At 38.7% G+C, this 25,280-nt stretch overlaps 1 long non-coding RNA gene across 2 annotated transcripts in view; it reads right to left on the minus strand.

The window, feature by feature from the left end:
* LOC118916890 (uncharacterized) overlaps positions 1–25,280 on the minus strand; it is a 130,552-nt gene that overhangs the window by 101,559 nt on the left and 3,713 nt on the right. The gene's annotated exons all lie outside the window — the stretch shown is intronic.

The raw sequence follows: 25,280 nt of genomic DNA on the forward strand, positions 1-25,280 counted from the left end.
ATCCCCGCGCCTCGCAGACAGCGACAGGCCAGGGCAGGGGCGCTCGCACTGGGCTCAGGCCTTCACAGCCCGGGGCAGCTCCAGCAGCCAGTGTTGACTAAGGGACTCCCCACTTACCACCCACCCTCTGCCATCCACGGCTCAGACGGGCATCACGTCATGCAGCGGCACTGACCTATTGCTGCTTTCTCTCCTCGTGGTCCTGCACAGTAACTGGCGAGCATAATTGACCTTGACCAGCAGGAGGAGATGGGGGAAGGAAAGGCAGAATTTTATAGTATTTAGTAAGAGGCGTCAAGTAATGTTCATCTATTTTGGGACATAGGTGTCCAAAAACAGTCCTTAGGAGTGGGAACTGTTCTTGGAGTTAGCACTGCTGGTTGCAGTTTGGGCATAACAAGGTGGTGAGTGTCAGGAGGGGGGCAATCACCCGAGGGTCACCGTGGGAAATGTGTCCTTCAGGGTCTCTCACAAAATCAAAAAGGAACAGAAAAGAGCAATGAAACTGGCTGACTTCTGGGACGGCACCTGAAGATCTCTGCTTCCAGGCATTCACGGTCTTGTATAGCCCTCTCCTCCCGTGAGGGCTGCACCCAGTGAGGACCTCATCGCACAGGAGGGCGTGCAACAGCAGCCGTGGAAGAGGAGGCTACAAAAGCCTGCGATTTCCATTTCTCTCTTCCCCCCTCCACCTCCCTCAACTTCGTGGCTGGCCCTGCTGCTGAAGCAAGCTACGCACGGCCCTGGGCCCTTCCCAGGACCACTCTGAGATCTCAGAAGGGGACTCTGCCACAGTGGGTGCTTGCAATGGCTTGGCCCGGGATGACGCCTCAAATACGGCTGTGTGAGAGGTTCTGGGCCGGAGGATGAAGCTAAGCATATGCCTGCACTTCCAGAAACTGAGAATATAAATGTGTCACTTCTCGAGGCTAAGATTTGGGGTGATTTGTTATGAAGCAATAGATAACTGATATAAAGTAATTATTTAATGAAGAAAAGATTATTCAAAAAAGATTATTACAAATACATCTGAGAATTTAGTTATTAGAAAAATTCTTAGAACCAAAGCTATAACATTTGACCCAAGAAAAAATGGAAAAACCAGATTCACTGTGTTAAGTATTAGAGAATGGTATTCAGCAGTTAGGGAGATTTACATGAGTGATATGCCTTGCACAGAATTTAAATTGATAAGAAAATGTCATTGAAATAACCTTAAGGCGTTAGGCTATTTTTAAACAGAAAACCAAATGCTGCCAAACAACAATTTATCACTAGTTTTATCAGTCAGTGTAATGTATTTTCCCTTTCTCTTCTGCAGTACTAATTTTATCATGAAGTGGTTAAGTGTATTTCTAGACTGTTAACATGATAACTGAGGGCTCTATGTTACATAAATCAATTCTGAATTACCTATTTGAAATTATGACACCATTTATAAAACTGTCCAACACCACATAAAAACTAAGAAATATGCCAGATATTTAATTATTGTACCTGGTTCAGGTATTTCTAAAGAGATTTCTAGGTTTGATTATGATCAGAGCATTTAAACCAAAGCAACAGAGAAAAATGTTCTTGAATGGTTTATATATTTTATGTAAAATGGGCACTTTCCAAGAATATCCTAATTATTCTGAGAAATAACAGTCACACCAGTTATCCTTGTAAATTTGAGATTTAAGGCATAGATAATGAAAGATGAAATACCAGTCCAGTTACTTTGACAAAAAATAGGAACATAATCGGGTATTACAGAAGTCCCACCAAGTTAAAGGTCATTGAGAAAGACAGACAATATAGAATGAGGAACAGATATCTGAAAGGAGATTCTATTTGGAAGAAAGAATTAGAAAATGTTTTTTTTATAGAAACATATGCTTTATACTCATAAATAATACAGAGAGCTTTTCTTGGTATGAGTATTTTTTTTTTTTAGATCAGAAACAAACTACAAACAGACTTCAAACCTGAAAGCAGTATGAAGCTCAGAGGTATGACATCATAGATGGCTTATCAAGTGAAAACAAGGAAGTCATTTAACTTTTACAATGACTGGTTATGACAGTGGAACTTTCCAGATGGCAGGGGATTAGTTAGGAGTGATCATATTATACCATTTTAGGGAGAAGCCTTAAGTTTTGTTCATGATTAGACTTTACAAAAAATAACATCAGTTTTGCTTACATTCATGCAAAAAAAAAACTAGATTAAGTTTTACTTGCATGGCTGAACTGTTTTGTCTGCTTGGGGAATCTTCTAACCTGGTCTCCATTTTATTTTAACAACACGGAGAAATACAGTTAATCTGAGGATATTAAAAGGGATTTTCTCCTCTAATTACACTAATCCAGTGGTTCTCAACTCGGGGTTGATTTTGTCACAAGGGGCATTTGGCAGAGTACTGGAGATATTTTTGCTGTCACAAGTGACAGTTTCTTCCATATAAATGAAACTGCCCCGTCTCGAATGTCAGCAGTGCCTTGGGTAACAACTGCCCCTGTAACCTCTCTGCTGATATGGTCTCACTCACATCTACAGTTTGTATTTCCGTGTCTTAGCAGAGGATTCTGTTTATATACCCACACTGAATCTCGTCTGCTCCAGCCCTATTTATCCCACTACCGACCTGGTATTTGCTCAACTGTTTCTCAAAAAACCACCTGACTCTATCATCTCACCTGAGTTCCTGCCCATGTTTTCTGTCTCTATACGTGGTACTGGTAAGTAACTATCAAATTGAACATTCAGAAAATGTGGCGATGCCTTTTTTGTATTTTCCAGCTGCCGTGTCTCAGGGTTGGGAGGCTGGGAGTTGGAGGAAGGTGGTCAGTGGGTACGAATGACCAGGTGTAAAGTACATAAATGCTACGGACGTGATGCATGACCATGTACGACATGCAGGATAGCTGTTCAGAGTGAATCCTAAGAGTGCTCATCACAAGAAGAACATTCTTCTTCCTTTCCTGTCTTTTTATTATATTTACATGGGAAGATGGGTGTTAGCTGAACCTACTGTAGTAATCATTTCACAATAAATGAAACCAAACCATTTTCCTGTATGACTTTAACAGTGATGCATGCCAGTTACTTTTCAGTAGAACTGGAAAAGGGTGGGAAGGTGGGTGAAATGAATGAAAGGCGTCAAAAGTTACAAACATCCAATTATAAAGTCATGGGGATGAAGGAACAGCACGGTGACTATAGGTAATCCTATATTGTATATTGGAACATTACCAAGAGAGCAGACCTTAAATTGTAACTAAGTATGGTGATGGATGTTAACTAGACTTACTGGGCTGATCACTTTGCAATGTATACAAATTCATTATATTGGTTCCAGGTGTATAACGTAATGTGGTATCAATTATTTCTTAACACAAATTTGAAAAAAATAGTTTAATTATGGGGAATCTAAATAAAAAATAAAACTTTGTCATGAAATTACATATAAATGGGCCCCAGAGTGCATTTCTCCTTCACCACTGGGTTCACCGACCCTGCAGCAACAGTTACAGGAACAACCATTACGCCCAAACCTGTTCTCCTTCCCCGACACTGGTGCTGGTGCTGATGTCAAGCCCCTAAACCTTGCCACTGTAGAAAAATAACATGGGGCTGAAGAAACAGGAGTGGTGGTGGCACAGAGGGCAGATGCCATCTCACCGTCAGTGCCACAGACAGGCAGCCATTTTCTACGCTGAGCAAACTGCCAAACGTAGAAGCCATAAATGATCACTATGTTTCACTGCTCCAGAATTCAGAAAAGACACATGGAGATTGTCTCGTTTTTTCTCCACCGTGTCTGGAACACAGCAAGAGGGCACAAAATCCAGGTCTGGAACCCTGGAAGCTCACTCACTCACATGTGTGATCAAAGATGCTGATGGACAAATGGGAGCTTAGCTGGGGCCACCGGCCAGAAGAAGACCACATGCAGTCTTTCCATTTCAAGGGGGAGCCTTCCAAGACAGACAGAGCTCGGGGGGAAGCCACATTGCCACATATGGTCAGGCCTCAGAAGTCAGACAACATCCTTCTGCTACCCCGTACTGGTCAGTCGCAGAAGTCCACACAGGTTTGGTGGGAGGGACACAGACCACATCAGTCAAGGGAGGCATGTCAGTATTACACCGCAAGTAGAGCATGTAGGATATGTACTATATACTTGTATGTGCTCTATGTCCCAAAGAGGCTGCACATACACAAGTACTAGAAGTATTACATGCCACCAAAAGGATAAGAAGAAACAAGATATTGTGCTGACGGTATTCTAAATTTGAAAAATGTCCCAGATACTTGGGAAATTAATTAAATTAGTAGTAAAAATAGTGCAACACCAGTGTTCTCTACACTCAGCATGACATTTAAAATGCACAAATACTAACACATCACTTAACAAGCTTTTGAGTTTGTTAAGAATCAGCTGCCATTTATGTTTCCGTCAAAAACAATCTTTATAAAACTTGTAACCTTCTTTTGACTGATATGTGAAAAGATCTCTCATGTACATTGTTAGTGGAAAGAGTGAGAAAATCGTATTTCTTTAATACAAGGGTGTAGGCTACTTTATAGAATGTAGCATATGGGATTGGACAACACTGGAAATGTAACCAGTGGGGCCAAAGACCTCCGTTATCTACAGATGACTTATCCAATCACGTCTCACTGCACTTCAGCTTCTAACTTTAGAAGGGACCAGAAGCCTCAATGTTATCTTAGGAATCCAGAAAGCCAACACTCTGGGCATGGAACAGTAAGTACTGGGTTAGATATTCAGTAAAACACAAGCAGTGCAACTTAATAAACACTCATTAAACTAGCTTGATGCATAGCATATAGTTCTATTAAAGTTAAAAAGTTGAGAATTTTCCAAGGTTTTTGGATATTTTTTGTTTAAATAAGGACTCCACCTGTACAGTAAGAGATGTAACTTACGGGCTCTCTTGTTAAATATTACAGTTACTTATCGAGTAATGTTTTAGAAAGGTAAACATAGGAAGGCAGATGTTTATTTTTATGTTCAGTTTTGTGACAGACCGTCAAATTCTCATTATTTTCAATTTTTAACAAAATGTGGAAGTGGAAGCATGCCTTCATCCATGCTGAAGTTGAAGGTGACCAGTTAGCTCCACTGTTAACTTCAAGTGTGACTTAAAACCAACCATGTCAAACACATTAAACATAAATGACAAACACTACAATTAAAAGGCAGAGATTGTCAGAATACATACTAAGGAAAGTCACAACTTTATGCTGGTTAAAAGAAAAGCACTTTCAATAGTAATATGTAAGTAGGTAAAAACTAAAAGGATGCAAGTGATAGACCATAATAGACTAATAAAACTAAATCTTCTGTAACTATATAAAGTAATAGGCAAAGTAGACTATAGAAGAATATAACCAAGAATGAAGGTCTTTTCATAAAAAGGCCAATTCATAAGGACACAGAAATCCTAAACTTTATGTATATAACAGATCTTCAAAATACACAAAGCAAAAACTGATAGAACTGCAAGAAGAAATAGACATTTCCACAGCTACAGTTGAAGATTAATACTACTTTCTCAATAATTTATACAGAAAATCCATAAGTGTATGAAAGACTTCAATAATGCTATCAGCCAAATCAACATAGTTGACAATTTTAGAATAATCTACTCAGCAGCAAAGACACACATTCTTTTCAAGTACACATGGAACGCTACTGAGATAGACCATATCCAAGACCATAACAGTAGCCTGAATATGTCTGAAAGGATTAAATAATACAATGTATGTTCTCTGACCACAGAACAGTTACAAATCATTAACAAAGATCTCTGGAAAATCCTTAAGTAATTGGAAATTAAACAACACTTCTAAATAACACATGGGTCAAAGCAAAAATCAAGAAGGAATTTAGAAAGTATTTTGAAATGGATATAGATGAAAGCACAAAATATAAGAATAAGTGAGTGCTACTAATGTCAAACATAGGCAGAAATTTTAGGCAAGAAATTGCATTAGTGAAAAGAACTCAAATTCATGACCTCATGTTCCATTTCGAGCAACCAGAAAAAGCAAATTAAATCCAAGAAAGAGTAAAGGAAATATTAATGATCAGAACAAAAATAAATAGAAAAAAATAAAAAATAGAGCATCACTATACCCCACAACTGGCTCTTAGAGGAAAAAAAAAATCTTGATAAGACTTACGTCAGACTGACCAGGAAAACAAAAAGGGCAATAAAATATAAATTAAATATCATGGTTAAAAAATAATGTAACACAGTTCATACTTGAGAAATATTAAGGGGACTTCAAGTGAATATTATGAAAAATTTTGTGCCGATATATACAAGTCCAATGACATGACAATAGCAAAATAATTTAAAGAGACATTAACTTCAATAGTTCTAGTACAGAAAATGAGTTTGTAATTTAAAAATAAAGCTTTCCCAAAAGAAAAGGAATAGGCCCATGTAACTTCACTGGTGAATTCTACCAAAGAGAAATGGAAATATACAAATGCTTCCAATACATTCTATGATGTCAAAACAGATTAGAAAGAAAACTATAGACCAGTACTCTTCTTGAACATAGACATAAAAATTCTAAAATAATTTTTAGCAACTATGAAGATAAATGTATTTCAAAATACACATCATGACCAGCAATACAAGTTTGATTTTATATTTGAGGCTATATCAATATTATTTCATATTAACAAAATTAAATAGAAAAAAACACAATAATCTTAAACTCAGAGAAATCCAGAGAAATTAGAATAGCCAAAACAATTCTGAAAGAACAAAATTGGAGAACACTATCTGACTATAAGACTTTAGAAGACACAGGAATGTAAAAATGTATTACTGGCATTAACACAGACAACTATATAAATGAAACAGAATAGGAGGTCCAGAAATGTACCTACACATATATACAACTGAATTTTGACATGGGTTCAAAGGCAATTCAGTGATAAAAAGGATGTTTTCCATAAATATTGCTAGAAGTTGTATAGTCATATGCAGAAGAGTTAACTTTGTTCCATACCTTGTACAATATTCAAAAATTAAATCAAAATAGATCATGTCCTTAAATATAAAATCTAGAACTACAAACTTCTGGAAGTACAGGAGAAATATCCTTGAAATTAGGCTTGCAAAGAATTCTTAAATACAACATTTAAAACAATAATGCAAGAAAGAAACATATTGATTACAAGGGCTTTACCATTTAAAAAATTTTTCCAATCTTCATAATACATAGTTAAATCAAATGAAAAGGCAAACCACAGTCTAGGAAAAAATGTTTCCAAGTTATGTATCTGATAAAGGAATCATATCTAAAATATACAAAGAATGTTCAAACCTCAGTAATACAAAAAAAAAAATCCAATGTAAAGGCAGATATTTGAACAGATATTTCACCAGAGATCATATACAGATGGCAAAAAATATGTGAAAAGATGCTCAGTGTGATTAGTTATTAGGCAAATACAAATTAAATCAACAGTTACATTGTAAACACACCATCTAAATTGTCTAAAATTTTAAAAATCTGACAATACCAAGTGTTGGTGAGGATAGGGGAGAACTAGAACTCTGTGCACTGTCAATGCAAAATAAATAACCACTCTGTAAAACAATGTAACAGCTTAATACATTCAATGTACCTACCATATGATCCAGATTTTCAATCCTTACATATCTGCTCAAGAGTAAAGAGTATAAATCTTTATTTGTAATAAACACTGGAAACAACCCAAATGTCCCCCATCATGTGATTAAACAAATTTCCATTCATACCTATAATGAAAGGTTACTTAATAATATAAAGAATGAACTATTGATACACACAAGAACATGCATGAATCTAAGAAACAATTATGCTGAAAAAAGCCACACTGTGATTCTCTTTACTTAGGTTTCCACAGAATGTAGCTAGTCTGCACTGACAGAGGCAAGTCATTGATCATTGGTTGCCTAGAGATAAGAGGGAGGAGAAAGGTGTTATAAAGTGGTAAGGCATTTTGGGGGATTATAGACACACTATCCTAATTATGGTGACAGTTTTATGCGGGCACATGTCATATATTGTCACACACACTTACTAGTACAGTCTTGAGGAAGTCCAACATGGTAACATAGGTAGAACCTGAACTCATTTCTTCTCACAACACAACAAATCTATACAACATATAGAGCAATTCTCCAGAAGAATTGAGGGCTGATTGAACAGTTTCTGCACAATCAATGATTGAGGGACCACAGAGAGAAGGGTGGAAGAGACAGACACCATACTGATGGGAAGCACACCCCCAGGCTATGGCCTCCTGTAGAAGGGATATCCCTGGGGGGGGTCCACACACAGACTTACCAACCCTGCAGCACAGTGAGCGGTGGTCAGAAAGGAAACTAAGCTATAGGTGAAGGAAATCCTTTTGCTAACTCCAGAGCACCTGCCCAACCGTGGGGGAACTGCTGGGACTCCTTCCAGGGTCAGAGGCGCTGGCAAGAGCCATTGGTTCCATTCCCTCTCCACCTTGACAGTACAGATAAATCAAGATGCAGGTGCTCCAGCCAGCCCGCTAGGGCGCCAAGCAGGCCCCGGGCCCCTACCCTGCTGTGGCCATCTCACCAAGGCGGCCCAGGCATGAAGCACCCCAGCAGCCCCAGCCTAGCTCTGCTCCAGCTTTAGCTGTCTCCATAGGGAAGCCCCAGCACAGGGTGCCCCAGAACTCTCCCCGGACCCACGCCTGCTGGAGCTCCAGCTGTCCAACGGGCAGTCCCTGGGGCAGAGCCCCCCCCCACCTGCCCCCAGCCCAGGCCTGCTACAGGCTCCAGCCAGGGCCGCCAGGCACACACAGACCACACGTGAGATGGTCCTTCACAGGGCTAGTTCTTTAAGACCGGGAGGGGTAGCTGTTCTGCCTGATTCACAGACACAAACACAGAAAGTAGTGCAAAATGGGGAGACAGGAGAATATGTTCCAAACCAAGGAACAAGACAAAACCTCAGAAAAAGAACTAAACAAACAAGAGAAGCAACCCACCCGATAAAGAGTTCAAAGCAATGGTCATAAAAATGCTCACCGAACTTGGGAAAAGAGTGGATGAACTCAGTGATAACTTCAGCAAAGAGAGAGAAAATATGAGAAGAACCATTCAGAGCTGAAGAATTCAATACCTGAAATGAAAAATACACTGAAGGGAATCAACAGTAGATTAGTGGGTGCAGAAGAATGGATCGGTGATCTGGAAGCCAGAGAAATGGAGAGTACTCAAGCTGAAAAGCAAGAGGAAAAACCAATTTAAAAAAATGAGGGAGGCAGAGCCAACATGGCGGAGTGAGTAGGACAGTGGGAATCTCCTCCCAAAACAACATATATCTATGAAAATATAACAAAGACAACCATTCCTAGAATAAAGACCAGAGGACACAGGACACCATCCAGACCACATCCACACCTGAGATAACCCAGCGCCTCGCGAAGGGGGTAAGATACAAGCCCCAGCCCCGCGGGAGCCGAGCGCCCCTCCCCCCAGCTCCCGGCGGGAGAAGAGCAGGCAGAGCGGGAGGGAGACGGAGCCCAGGGCTGCCGAACACCCAGCCCCAGCCATCCGGGCCAGAGTGCAGACACAGTGCATGTGTGGGGTGCTGGATACTAGGGAAACAGGGCAGCAAGACCTCTGAGCGGGTGCCGAAGCCGATGCCCCTGTGACAAAGAAAAGCGAGCACTTTTTGAAAGTCTTAAAGGGACAGGGACTTAACAGCTTGATGGAAACAACACAGGCCACAGCCCAGTGGCTGGAAATTACAGGGAAAACCGGGCGCACTAACCCCCTGGGCAACAGCTCTGAGACCCCTCACGGAGGCAAACAGCCAAACAGCCCCCCCGTCCATCACCCCTCCGGGCGCTGGGAAAGCAGAGAAACAGCCTAAGGCAAACCCCGCCCGCAGAAAGGGAAATTCATCCATTCCCGCCCGGCAACACACAAAGATCCAATCTACACGCAATTACACAACACAAGCCACTAGGGGTCGCAGTTGTCCCAGTAAAGAAAGGCCAGTAGCAAGTGGAAAGGTTGGCTCTCCCAGCTGACAGACAAGTCAATAGCTCACCACTGCACCTGTCAACATGATAAGGCAAAAAACTTTGATCCAGACAAGACTAACCCAGACAGCTTCAGCATCTGCTACATCTTCCCCTGAGAAGGAACCTGGGGAGATAGATTTAACAATCTTCCTGAAAAAGAATTCAAAACAAAAGTAATAACCATGCTGATGGACTTGCAGAGAAAATATGCCAGAACTAAGGAAGGAGAATTCAGAAATAAAACAAGCTCTGGAAGGACTTCAAAACAGAATGGACGAGATGCAAGAGACCATTAATGGACTAGAAAACAGAGAACAGGAATGCAGAGAAACTGATGCAGAGAGAGATAAAAGGATCTCCAGGAATGAAAGACTTCTAAGAGAGCTGAGTGACCAACCAAAACGGAACAATATCGGCATTATAGGGGTACCAGAAGAAGAAGAAAGAGAAAAAGGGATAGAAAGTGTCCTTGAAGAAATAATTGCCGAAAACTTCCCCAAACTAGGGGAAGAAATGGCCTCTCAGACCACAGAGGTACACAGAACTCCCATGACAAGGGATCCAAGGAGGGCAACACCAAGACACATAATAATTAAAATGGCAAAGATCAAAGACAAGGACAAAGTACTAAAGGCAGCCAGAGAGAAAAAAAAGGGTTACCTACAAAGGAAAACCCATCAGGCTATCATCAGACTTCTCAACAGAAACCCTACAGGCCAGAAGAGAATGGCATGATATACTTAATGCAATGAAACAGAAGGGCCTCGAACCAAGACTACTGTATCCAGCACGAATACCATTTAAATATGAAGGAGGGATTAAACAATTCCCAGACAAGCAAAAGTTGAGGGAATTTGCCTCCCACAAACCACCTCTACAGGGCATCCTACAGGGACTGCTCTAGATGGGAGCACTCCAAAAAAGAGCACAGAAAAAAACACCCAACATATGAAGAAGGGAGGAGGAGGAATAAGAAGGGAGAGAAATAAAGAAGCATCAGACTGCGTTTATAACAGCTCAACAAGCAAGTTAAGTTAGACAGTAAGATAGTAAAGAAGCTAACCCTGAACCTTTGGTAAACACAAACTTAAAGCCTGCAATGGCAATAAATTCATACCTTTCAATAATCACCCTAAATGTAAATGGACTGAATGCACCAATCAAAAGACACAGAGTAATAGAATGGATAAAAAAGCAAGATCCATCCATATGCTGCTTACAAGAGACTCACCTCAAACCCAAAGACATGCACAGACTTAAAGTCAATGGATGGAAAAAGATATTTCAGGCAAACAACAGAGAGAAGAAAGCAGGTGTTGCAATACTAATATCAGACAAAATAGACTTCAAAATAAAGAAAGTAACAAAAGATAAAGAAGGACATTACATAATGATAAAGGGCTCAGTCCAACAAGAGGATATAACCATTATAAATATATATGCACCCAATACAGGAGCACCAACATACCAGAAACAAATACTAGCAGAACTAAACGAGGAAATAGAATGCAATGCATTCATTCTAGGAGACGTCAACACACCACTCACTCCAAAGGACAGATCCACCAGACAGAAATTAAGTAAGGACACAGAGGCACTGAACAACACACTAGAACAGATGGACCTAATAGACATCTACAGAACTCTACATCCAAAAGCCACAGGATATACATTCTTCTCAAGTGCACATGGAACATTCTCCAGAATAGACCACATACTAGGCCACAAAAAGAGCCTCAGTAAATTCCAAAAGATTGAAATCCTACCAACCAACTTTTCAGACCACAAAGGCATAAAACTAGAAATAAACTGTACAAAGAAAGCAAAAAGGCTCACAAACACATGGAGGCTGAACAACACGCTCCTAAATAATCAATGGATCAATGACCAAATCAAAATGGAGATCCAGCAATAAATGGAAACAAACGACAACAACAACACTAAGCCCCAACTTCTGTGGGACACAGCAAAAGCAGTCTTAAGAGGAAAGTATATAGCAATCCACGCATATTTAAAAAAGGAAGAGCAATCCCAAATGAATGGTCTAATGTCACAATTATCGAAATTGAAAAAAGAAGAACAACTGAGGCCTAAGGTCAGCAGAAGGAGGGACATAATAAAGATCAGAGAAGAAATAAAATTGAGAAGAATAAAACAATAGCAAAAACCAATGAAACCAAGAGCTGGTTCTTCGAGAAAATAAACAAAATAGATAAGCCTCTAGCCAGACTCATTAAGAGGAAAAGAGAGTCAACACAAATCAACAGTATCAGAAACGAGAAAGGAAAAATCACGACGGACCCCACAGAAATACAAAGAATTATTAGAGACTACTATGAAACTCTGTATGCTAATAAGCTGGGAAACCTAGGAGAAATGGACAACTTCCTAGAAAAATACAACCTTCCAAGACTGACCCAGAAAGAAACAGAAAATCTAAACAGACCAATTACCAGAAACGAAATTGAAGCGTTAATCAAAAAACTACCAAAGAACAAAACCGCCAGGCCAGATGGATTAACCTCAGAATTTTATCAGACATACACAGAAGACATAATACCCATTCTCCTTAAAATTTTCCAAAAAATAGAGGAGGAGGGGATACTCCCAAACTCATTCCATGAAGCTAACATCACCCTAATACCAAAACCAGGCAAAGACCCCACCAAAAAAGAAAACTACAGACCAATATCCCTGATGAACGTAGATGCAAAAATACTCAAAATATATTAGCAAACCGAATTCAAAAATACATCAAAAGGATCATACACCATGACCAAGTGGGATTCATCCCAGGGATGCAAGGATGGCACAACATTCGAAAGTCCATCAACATCATCCACCACATCAACAAAAAGAAAGACAAAAACCACATGATCATCTCCATAGATGCTGAAAAAAGCATTTGACAAACTTCAACAACCATTCATGATAAAAACTCTCAGCAAAATGGGAATAGAGGGCAATTACCTCAACATAATAAAGGCCATCTATGAAAATCCCACAGCCAACATTATATTAAACAGCGAGAAGCTGAAAGCTTTTCCTCTGAGATCGGGAACTAGACAGGGATGCCCACTCTCCCCACTGTTATTTAACATAGTACTGGAGGTCCTAGCCACGGCAATCAGACAACACAAAAAAATACAAGGAATCCAGATTGGTAAAGAAGAAGTTAAACTGTCACTATTTGCAGATGACATGATACTGTACATAAAAAACCCCAATGACTCCACCCCAAAACTACTAGAACTGATATCGGAATACAGCAAAGTTGCAGGATACAAAATTAACACACAGAAATCTGTGGCTTTCCTATACACTAACAATGAACCAACAGAAAGAGAAATCAGGAAAACAACTCCATTCACAATTGCATCAAAAAAAAATAAAATACCTAGGAATAAACCTAACCAAAGAAGTGAAAGACTTATACTCTGAAAACTACAAGTCACTCTTAAGAGAAATTAAAGGGGACACTAACAGATGGAAACTCATCCCATGCTCGTGGCTAGGAAGAATTAATATCGTCAAAATGGCCATCCTGCCCAAAGCAATATACAGATTTGATGCAATCCCTATCAAATTACCAGCAACATTCTTCAATGAACTGGAACAAATAATTCAAAAATTCATATGGAAACACCAAAGACCCCAAATAGCCAAAGCAATCCTGAGAAAGAAGAATAAAGTAGGGGGGATCTCACTCCCCAACTTCAAGCTCTACTATAAAGCCATAGTAATCAAGACAATTTGGTACTGGCACAAGAACAGAGCCACAGACCAATGGAACAGATGAGACAATCCAGACAGTAACCCAAACATATATGGTCAATTAATATTTGATAAAGGAGCCATGGATATACAATGGCGAAATGACAGTCTCTTCAACACATGGTGCTGGCAAAACTGGACAGCTACATGTAGGAGAATGAAACTGGACCATTGTCTAACCCCATATAGAAAAGTAAACTCAAAATGGATCAAAGACCTGAATGTAAGTCATGAAACCATTAAACTCTTGGAAGAAAACATAGGCAAAAACCTCTTGGACATAAACATGAGTGACCTCTTCTTGAACATATCTCCCTGGGCAAGGAAAACAACAGCAAAAATGAACAAGTGGGACTATATTAAGCTGAAAAGCTTCTGTACAGCAAAAGACACCATCAATAGAACAAAAAGGAACCCTACAGTATGGGAGAATATATTTGAAAATGACACATCCGATAAAGGCTTGAAGTCCAGAATATATAAACAGCTCACACACCTCAACAAACAAAAACAAATAACCCAGTTAAAAAATGGGCAGAGGAACTGAACAGACAGTTCTCCAAAAAAGAAATACAGATGGCCAACAGACATATGAAAAGATGCTCCACATCGCTAATTATCAGAGAAATGCAAATTAAAACTACAATGAGGTATCACCTCACACCAGTAAGGATGGCTGCCATCCAAAAGACAAACAACAACAAATGTTGGGGGCTGTGGAGAACGGGGAACCCTCCTACACTGCTGGTGGGAATGTAAATTAGTTCAACCATTGTGGAGAGCAGTATGGAGGTACATCAAAATGCTCAAAACAGACCTACCATTTGACCCAGGAATTGCACTCCTAGGAATTTACCCTAAGAATGCAGCAATCAAGTATGAGAAAGACCAGTGCACCCCTATGTTTATCGCAGCACTATTTACAATAGCCAAGAATTGGAAGCAACCTAAATTTTCATCGATAGATGAATGGATAAAGAAGATGTGGTACATATACACAATGGAATACTACTCAGCCATAAGAAAAGGGCAAATCCTACCATTTGCAGCAACATGGATGGAGCTGGAGGGTATTATGCTCAGTGAAACAAGCCAAGCAGAAAAAGAGAAATACCAAATGATTTCACTCATCTGTGGAGTATAAGAACAAAGGAAAAACTGAAGGAACAAAACAGCAGCAGAATCACAGAACTCAAGAATGGACTAACAGGTACCAAAGGGAAAGGGACTGGGGAGGATGGGTGGGTAGGGAGGGATAAGGGGGGGGAGAAGTAGGGGGGTATTAAGATTAACATGCATGGGGGGTAGGAGAAAAGGGAGGGCTATACAACACAGAGAAGGCAAGTAGTGATTCTACAACATTTTGCTATGCTGATGGACAGTGACTGTAAAGGGGTTTATAGGGGGGACCTGGTATAGGGGAGAGCCTAGTAAAGATAATATTCTTCATGTAAGTGTAGATTAATGATAACCACAACAACAACAACAAAGCAGTTCCTGTGTGGTGACCTCCAATGAGTTCTACACAATGATATAAAGGGCATATAAAAGTGTAGGCAAAGGGTCTGTTTGTGTTTATACAGAGGATCAAAGCCTAATTGAGCTACCCCGAAAATGAACTAAGATACGATATGAAAAAGAACTTCCAACATCAGCACTCTCTGGAAGACTCATGCCAGAAGATGATCATCAAAAAACCCCAACAAAGATCCACGCACTGCTACAGCTGTAGATGCACTCATCCCACCAGCTCCTGGACTTGCCATGGGAATGAGGAAGGAGATATCTAAGCTGGCCTGTGCATACAGTAAAACAACAAATTTGACTGGATCTATACTGTTGGAACTCAACCAAGAATTAGGAGAAGTGCAAATTGTAGCGTTCCAAAATCTTACAACTACAGACTATTTACTGTTAAAAGAACATAAGGGATGTGAACAGTCCCCAGGAATGGGTTGTTTTGTCTGATTTCTCTCAGACTGTTCAAGTTCAGTTGGACAATATCCAACATATCATAGATAAGTTTTCACAAATGCCTAAGGTGCCTAACTGGTTTTCTTGGTTTCACTGGAGATAGTTGGTAATTACAGATATGCTTTGGTTACGTAACTATACTCCTATTATGTTAATGTGTGTGCACAATTTAATTAGTAGTTTAAAACCTATACATGCTGAAGTTACTCTACAAGAAGATATGTCAAAGAAGCAATCAATCTTCCCATGTTTTCTGCCGCCTGCTACTTGTATAGCTTTTCTTCTTCCTTCCTAATTACAACCCTTAAATAGAATTCGTGCCTCATATCAAATTTACCGAGTATTATAATTGTTCCAAGTGGTAAAGATACCTCTAGACAAATGCTGGGTATAGAAGCCACAGGGCGTAAATATGCAAAGAAGTAAAAAGCTAACCTTTTCAAACAATATTGCTTCTCTCTCACTTACCAACTTCACATTTCCCTGTATGGCCCCGGAAGATGACTGGTTAGCCAGAGACGGGTAAGATTCAAGGGAGGAACAACCTAAGACAGGTACAGTTGCAGGGGGGCCATCAGGTGACAAATTGGGGATCAACAGAGGTGAGGCTTAGAACCTCACCCCCCGTGTTCTGAGAGAAATCTTGTGCACACGTGGATGTTTTATTGCCCTTGTCTAGCTTGGATTAACACATAAGTCTACAGGCACACACCTGATCATCTACATTTGCTCTCTTATAACACTAAACTATGTTTTCTACCTTTATCTTGTATGTACCTACCACTCCAGCATTTTATTAAAAATAATAATAAAGAGAGAAATGTGGTATCCACATATAAATGAAGTATAAAAATCAAATGAGTATTCATATTTGAACTGACTGTTTATAGTTCATAATGCATGAGCAAAACCGAAAGTTTCTGTGATGACTGCCCTTGTACTGTTCACCATGTAACTTATTTACTATGTAAGAATTTGTTCACCATGTAAGAACTTGTTCGTTATGCTTCAGAAGATTGGAGACTGACAAAAATTAGGCTTGGGGTGGATTAATGATTGTGCATTGAGCATCGACCCCCCTATACAGAATTTTATTGTTGTCAACAACCATTTGATCAATAAATATGAGAGATGCCCTCACAAAAAAAAAAAGTACACACTTCCAATTGTAAAATAAATAAGTAATTGGGATGTAATATATAGCATGAGGAATATAGTCAAAATATTGTAACAACTTGGTATGGTGATAGCTGGTACCTAGAATTATCATGTACATAAATGTTGAATCACTGTGTTGTACACCTGAATCTAATTTAATACTGTGTGTCAACTACCCTTCAATAAAAAATAATTATCTACAAAAAAAAAAATGAGGATAGGTTATGGGATTCAGGGGCAACATCAAGTATCCTCACACTCATGAGAGGGGTTCTGGAAGGAGAGAGAAAGAGAAAGGGACAGAAAACTTATGTGAAGAAATAACGGCTAAAAACCTCCCTAACCTGGGGAAGGAAACAGACATCTTGGTTCAGGAACCACAGGCAGCCACCACCAAGATGAGCCCAGGGAGTCTGCACCCAGACGCATGTAATTAAATTTCAAAAATTAAATATAAAGAGATCATCTTAAAAACAGCAGGAGAAACGCAGAGTTATGTTTCAGAGAAACCATGCAAGGCTATCCGATTTTTCAGAGGACTTCCTGGAGCTTGAAAGGACACCGATTCAGCAAGAGACAATTTCTTTGGATGACATTTTCCCCTCTTCTACGTCTTTTCTCCACCATGAGGCAGTTTCCTTCTGGATTTCTAAGAATGTATACTCTATTCTGGATATCCAGGCTCCCTTCAAGTTTAACTTCCTGAAGCAAATGATTTCCAGTAATGGAGAGTTCTTCACCTTGACCGTGTGCAACAGTTAAGTTCTCCATCAGAAGATCAGGATTGCTACACGCAGAAGTTATCATTTTTTGAGCTCTGCATTGGTGGTCTACTCCCCGTTGTGTTTCCAGACTTGCTTTGCCCTAATTCTTATTTCACTACCAACCCTTTAACTCCTGACAGATGCTTTGAACTGGGGCAGATGTGTATCCATTCTTTGGCTCCTCTCAGTTCCTGTCTACCTGCCTCACTGTTTTGACTATTGATAGTTTTCACTCTTGTTTTTTGAGAAAATCCTCACCTGCTTTCCTGTCTTGGTTTTGACCAATGATTCCACTCAGTGATTCACTGTATACATTCCCACCCTCTTAAGCTTTTGAGAATGAAATCAACGCATAGTTCCTGCTTTGGATCCAGAAGCTCTTAGCAATACTTTGTTTCCAGATAATCTGTCTTTTATTTTACTGTCACAAAAAGAGAAAAGTCCCATTCTAAAATTACCTATCATTTTGTCACTCAAGGAACTTAGAGCTGAGAAAGAAATACATAATACCTGCCAATTCAATTAAGAAATTAAACATTACAAATGGACTGAAATCCCCTATGTATCCCTATCTTGCAAATCTCATTAACTTTCTGACTACCTGAAAATAAGCATTATCCTGATTTTATGCAATGCCTTTACACAATTTTAATACTCTTACAACTTGAATGTATTTACCTAAACACTAAGTAGCACTGTTTCCTCAAATTTTAAACTTTACATAAATGGTATCACATGTTATATCATCACAAATAGCATTTTCAGTCAATATATTTGGTGTTGATGAATCATGGATGATCCTTCAAGACCGGGGTTGAGGGTTTGTCCTTTTGGAGGATATGTGCTTCCTCCTACCAAATGCCCCATTGCACTAACTTTCAGGGAATAATTTATTATAAATTTGAGCCATAAACCCACATGAAGACACTCTTTGGTTAGGAATTCCCAAGGAGCACCCCCTCCACTCCCTAGGCATTTGATTTGGGTAGAATCAGAATTACTTCCCTGACCGTCTCATTTTGCTGGATGGGAGATTTTTCCTAGTCCATTCCTTTAGTTAGGGGTGTAATAAGGCAAATGTTCCCAACGAGTATGTTGTCGTGGTGAATAGGCTGCTGGCCAGTACCAATAGCCTCATCTGTTTATACCAGTGTGATTTATTAAAAGATTTTTTATTACATTGCTATGGAATGGAAAAAGGCTAGAAATCATTGCTTTAAAGGACCTTACCTATGCGTGGGAGATTTATTCCCAAATTATTACACTGTCTGCAATCAAGGTCACATCGCTTATTCCAAAACATGGTCATTAAAACACAAGCCCTTGGTTACCAATACCTGCAAAAGACTCCAGTGCGTCTATAGCTTCAGGCAGCAGATCCAGTTTTCAGTTTCCTCTGTTTTTCCACACTGGGAGCTGTCCTATTCAGCATTTCTGGATGTTTTGTGTTATGGTGTGCAAACCAAGCTTCCAGATAACTTATCTACTATGTTGCTAGAAACAGAGCTCTATGTTCATTTTTTATTTTTCCTTTGATAATTGCTCTTAGATAGTTTAAAGAAATTTCCTTAATATTGAAAATGGCTATTTCAAGTGACTATTATTACTTGTTGAAGCTATAGCATATAATATACAACTAAAGAGTGACTATTTAAGTAGTAGTGATTATAAGTGTGTTATAGTGCCTATACTGTTATTTTATTTATAAATGATATGTAAATAAGGTCGATCTAAGCTATTATGGAAAGTAGAATAAAAAACAAGGTTCTCTAAATATTCTGTAAGAAACCTTGGATAGATTGGGCTTCCTTTCCAATTGTCAAGATAAGTCATCTTGTCTGATCAATTGGTGATAAGTTATCTCTCACTGTCTGTTGGTGCTAAAAGCATTCTCCTGAGAAAGTAGATGGCACTCTCCCCTTGAAATATATTCATCACAGTTGAAATGAGATGGACTCACTCTCATTACTTTTTAATGAGGATTAATAATATCTGCCACTTTCACTCTATACTCTGCCCATAACCAAGAATATTGCTACTTATGAGCCATCAGCTGCCAGATGTTCCAACCTAAATTTCCTACAGAGGAAATTTATGAAAATTCCCATCATACATCTACATTCTTAAAAATTGTATTATTGATAACACCTGAATCAGGCCAGGAATAATTATAGAGTGATGAAAAACTCAGATAATCTACGTGTGTAATGTACAGAACTATCATTTGGAATCAGCAGTGGTTGAAGTCGGGGAGAGGGGGACTGATAGGGAGGGGAGTGATTCAACCTGTGTGTTACCTAGAGCAGGTACAGTGTGGCGCTTGATCAAGCAAGCAAATGAAAACCTAGAAGAAACGATCACCTAGGACAGAATCCTCACAAACCTGGTATCTCCATGTTAAAGCAAATGTCTCATTAAGGACGTCTCAAAATGGGGGGTATATCCATTCTACTGGCAGTCTTCAGAAATATCTTTTAACCTAACTGATGTGTTTAACAAAGTTTTCACAAGGAAGCCTGCAAAATAATAGATACGTGTATCTATCTGTAGACAAGTAGCCAACTGTTTCAATGTCTGTATTTACAATGAGTCTTGAAATTGAGTACAATGTGCCTTCCGACATTCTTCAACATTTTTGTTAATCTAGGTCATTTATTTTACTGTAGTAATTTTAGAATGAGGATGCCTATTTGTACAAAAATATTCCTGGGCTATTGTGATATAAGGGTTCATAAGAAATACATATTTGGTCACTCAGATGACCAAAAGACCTTTCTCAGATTATTTGGTCTTTATGCACAGGTCTTGATGACACTCCAGAGCCACACAGGTGGCATGGTTATCCTCTTATTAATGATGGTGACTTGGGGACCCCACCCAATGGTGGGGCTGTTTTCCAGGATGACAGGCCATGTGATTGAAGGGTTCGAGCTTCCAGCCCCACCACAGACCCCCACCACCCAGGCTCAGGGGGAGGGAGAGAGCCTGGAGAATGCATCAGCCAGTGGCCAATGATTCAGTCAATCATGACTATGTAATGAAGTGGCCGTAAAAACCCAAGAGCACAGAGTTTTAGATTTTCAGTCCTTTTTCTGAGAGCTTCCACACCTGGGGAACCAGAATGCTCTGAGGCAGGCCCCACGCTCCATCAACCAAAGTTCCTTTGTTCGGAACCTCACTGTGCAACTATCTTCATCTGGCTGTTGATTCATGCCCTTCATCACGTCCTTGAATAAAGTGGAAGAAGTTTCCCGGAGTTCTGTGAGGTGTTCCAGCAAATTAGTCGGACATATGCAGGACGTCGCTGGGACCTCCAATCTGCAGCCAGTTGGTCAGAAGCACAGAAACAGCCTGGGATTCAGGACTAACATCGGAAATGGGGGGAAGGGGAAGGGGAAGTGTTGCAGCACTGAAGCCTAACCTGTGGCATCTGACACTGTCTCCGGGGACAGAGTGTCAGAATCGAGCCGAATCCTCAGACACCCTGCTGGTGTCAGAACTGCTTGGTGGTGTGTGTGTTCTATGTATTCTGTAGGGTTCTGTAATTAGCAGACGGCATTTGCTATGGAGACATTTTCATTTATGTTCCAATGTCAAAGCAGTTATCTTTGCTCTGCCTCCACTCTAATAGCTACGACCTTTGGTACAATATAGAGAGTATCAGTGATAAGAGGAGAAATCTTTGCCTTGTTCTTACATGGAGGGTATTTAGTTATTCACGATTAAGTATAATGGAAACAGGGTTTTCCATAGAAGTCAATTACTTTTTCCTTCTAATGCTATCTTGCTGAGCATTTTTTATCAAGAAGGGTGATTGAGTTTTTACAGATAGTATCTCTGCATCTGCTGATACAATCATGTTCTTTTCCTCCTTGACTATTTAATATGGTGAATAGCATTGATTTTCAAATAAGCCAGACTTGCATTTCTGGGATAAATCTATATGTCTGGACTCGTTTTACATTGGATTGGATTTGCTAAAATGTTCTTGAAGATTTTTATGTCCGTGGGCTTGGGAGGACTAGTCTGTGCTTTTCCCTTCTCGGAAGGTCCTAAGTTTTGCTTCAGTAGCTGGGTAACGCTGGCCTGCTAAAGTGATTGAAAGCTGTCCTGCTGTGTTGTGTGTTGTGTGTCACTGATGCTTTTCTTTCAGAACTTATTTAGTCAAATATTGTGGAAGTTTGTGATAACATGTGCATGATAACATGTGCACGATAATACATGTACTCAGGTTAACTATTTCATTTTTCAGTGAGCTACAGACAACTTAATGCCTTTCTAGAAACATGCACATTCCCCCTTAGTTTTAAAATAAAAACATTTCTGTACATAATTCTCTTTTACTGGCTATAAGCTTTTTCTGTAAAATGCCAGATTTCAGGTTTTCTGCACTATACATTCCATCACGAGTACTCATCTCTATCAGTCCAAAAGCAATGACAGGAAACATGAAAATAAATGGGCATAGATATGCTCCAAAGAAGCTTTATTTGGAAAACAGGGAGCCAGAAGCTATAGTTTGCTGACCTTTGTTTTATGTACACGAATCATCTGTGGTAGTATCTGGTGTTTATTCTTCATATTGGTAATTGTGTTTACTTATGTTTTCAAAGGAACAAGTTTTGGTTTCATTGATTGCCTTTCAGATATTATGGTTTTTATACTTTTATGTCTGTTATTTTGGCCCTCTGCTCACCCAGTGCTCAGGGTGCTCTGTACGCTTCAGGTCCTTATGGTTGAAGTTAGTCACTGGTTTGGAATCTTCTGTTCCGATCTAAGCATCTAATGCTATAAAAACGCCCGTAAGCACCACTTTACCCGCATCCAAAAACAGGTATGTGCATTTTAACTGAGCTCACAACATTTGTAAATGCCCTTTTGTTCTTGAATGACCAATGAATCCTTTAAAAGTACACTACATTATTTCCCACTGCTTGATGATTTTTTTAAGTGTTCTCTTTTTGATATCTGGATTCTAAAATAAGAGTTTTTAAAAATAAAAGTATTTAAAAAATATTTTTAAAATTAAAATAAGCTAGTCTAGAATATAAACCAATCTTGATGAATATTCTTTGAGTATTTGAAAATAGTATTTTCTTCTAATAGGCAGATCAGTCCCTACATGTTTTTATATAGGTACAGTTGCTTGACAATATTCTTCACATCTATGTACGAATTTGAGAGAAGTGTTGTATTTCTCACTTGTAGCTGTGAATTGTGTAGTTTTGAGTTGTCTAGTTCTCCTTATACTTCTGAGATGTTCTCCACGTATTTAAGCTTCTTTGGTATATACACGATAATGATTTTTCTATTTTCTTGCTAACTGACTACTTTATGAAATGTTCCTTCTTATTCTTAGCAATATTTCTCCTTCTGAAGTCTACTTAGTTGGTTTAAAAACAAGAACCAATCTGAAGCTATCTTTTAGTTGGAATATTTGGTCATTTAAATTTAATATAATTGATATGGTTTTCTTTAAAACCATCTTGTCATCTATTTTAGGTTATCACTGTCCTTTGTCCTTTTTCTCCTTTCTACCTTCTTGTAGATTAACTTTTGAATTTCATTTAATATTCCCTTTTGGCTTATTAGCTATACTTGTTTTATCATCATTGTTTGCAAGAGGTTTATAATAAATCTTTCACTAGGAATAGTGAATATTCAGTAATATGCTACTTTGCATACAGACCAAGAGCCTTGCTACTATGTACTTCTGTCTTCCCATAGTCTATTGTTTTTCATCTATATAAACTATACAACCTTAGAGATATTATTATGTTTATTTTTTTTAAATTGTGAAAGCATTTTAAACCAAAACAAGAATGCCTTTTTTTTTTTTTTTTTTTTTTTTTGCCATTTCTGTCAATGTAGTACTTCAAGTCCTAGCCAGAGCAATTAGGAAAGAAATAAAAGGCATCCAATTTGGAAATGAACAACAAAATTCTTTTTGCAGAGAATATGACATTATATGTAGAAAGCCAACAAAAAAACAAAAAAACAAAACCTGTAACTAATAAAAGAATTATGTTACTGGATATAGGAACACACAAAAATTAATGGCATTCAATCTATCCAAAGAAAATAAAATCATTAATTCAAAAAGATATACACGTCCCTATGTTTATGCAGCATTATTTACAATAGCCAAGATACAGGGGCAACCAAAGTATTCATCAATAGATGAATGGATAAAGATGATATGGTACACTTACATGATGGAATCTCAATCCACCATAAAAAAGAATGAATCTTGCCATTTGCAACATGAATGGACCTAGTGGGTATTATGCTAAGTGAAGATAAGTCAGAGATAGAGGAACGCTGTATGATTTCACTTATATGTGGAATCTGCCAAACAAAACAAATCAACCAGAAACAGACTCAAACACAGAGAACCGGAGGTTGGTTACCATGGGGGTGGGGAGATGGGGGGAAATAGCAGGAGATAAGGAGGTACAAACTTCAAATTATAAATAATTAAATCACAAAGATAGAAGCATAGTGTAAGTTATATAGCTCATAATATTGTAATAACTTTGTATGGGGACACTTATGGTAAGTATTTAATAATATATATAATTGCTGAATCACTAAGTTGTTCACCTTTAACAAATATTGTACATAAACTATATTTCAATAAAATAGTTAAAATATACAAATACCACTAACTTTTTAATCATCTGAGAAGGACATTAAGAATATAATTCCCTTTACAGTAGCAACAAAAAGAATGCTCAGAAATAACCAAGAGGCAAAAAGACTTGTATTCTTAAAACTACAAAACCTTGCTGAAAGAAATTAAAGATGACAAATAAAAAGGAATTTTATGTTCCACAGCTTAGAAGAATATTGTTAAGGTGTCAATACTACCCAAAGTGGCCTACAGATTCAGCACAATCCTTACCAAAATTCCAATGTTGTTTTTACCAGAAATAGAAAAATCCATTCTGAAACTCCCATGGATCTCAAGGGACCCTGAGTAGCCACAACAATGTTGAAGGAGTACAAAGTCCATGATCCCACATTTCCCAATTGCAGAACTTGCTACAAAGCTAAGCTAATCAAAGCAGTACGCTACTGTCATAAAGGCATATAGACCAACAGAACAGAACAGAGAAATCAGGAATAAATCCTTACATATATGATCAAATGATACATGGTCAAAACTTACCAGCTTCATTTAATGGGGAAAACACAGTCTTAACAAATCCTAGGAAACTAAATACCCACATGCCAAAAGAAAAAAATTAAGTTGGGTACTTACCTTATACCATATGCAAAAATTAACTCAAAATGGAAGAAAGACCTAGTGTGTGAGCTAAAATTATAAAACTCTTAGGAGAAAACAGTAGGGAAAAGCTTCATGACACCAAGTTTATCAATTATTTCTTAGATATAACACCAAAAGCAGTCAGCAGAAGAAAATATCAAATGAATGTCAAAATTAAATGCTTTTATGTAAAAAAAAAAAACCCCAAAAATCATCAAAGTGTAAAGGTAACGCAGGGAATGGAGGAAAATAT

This window comes from Manis pentadactyla, chromosome 7 (assembly GCF_030020395.1).
Source record: "Manis pentadactyla isolate mManPen7 chromosome 7, mManPen7.hap1, whole genome shotgun sequence".
Classification (NCBI taxonomy): domain Eukaryota; kingdom Metazoa; phylum Chordata; class Mammalia; order Pholidota; family Manidae; genus Manis; species Manis pentadactyla.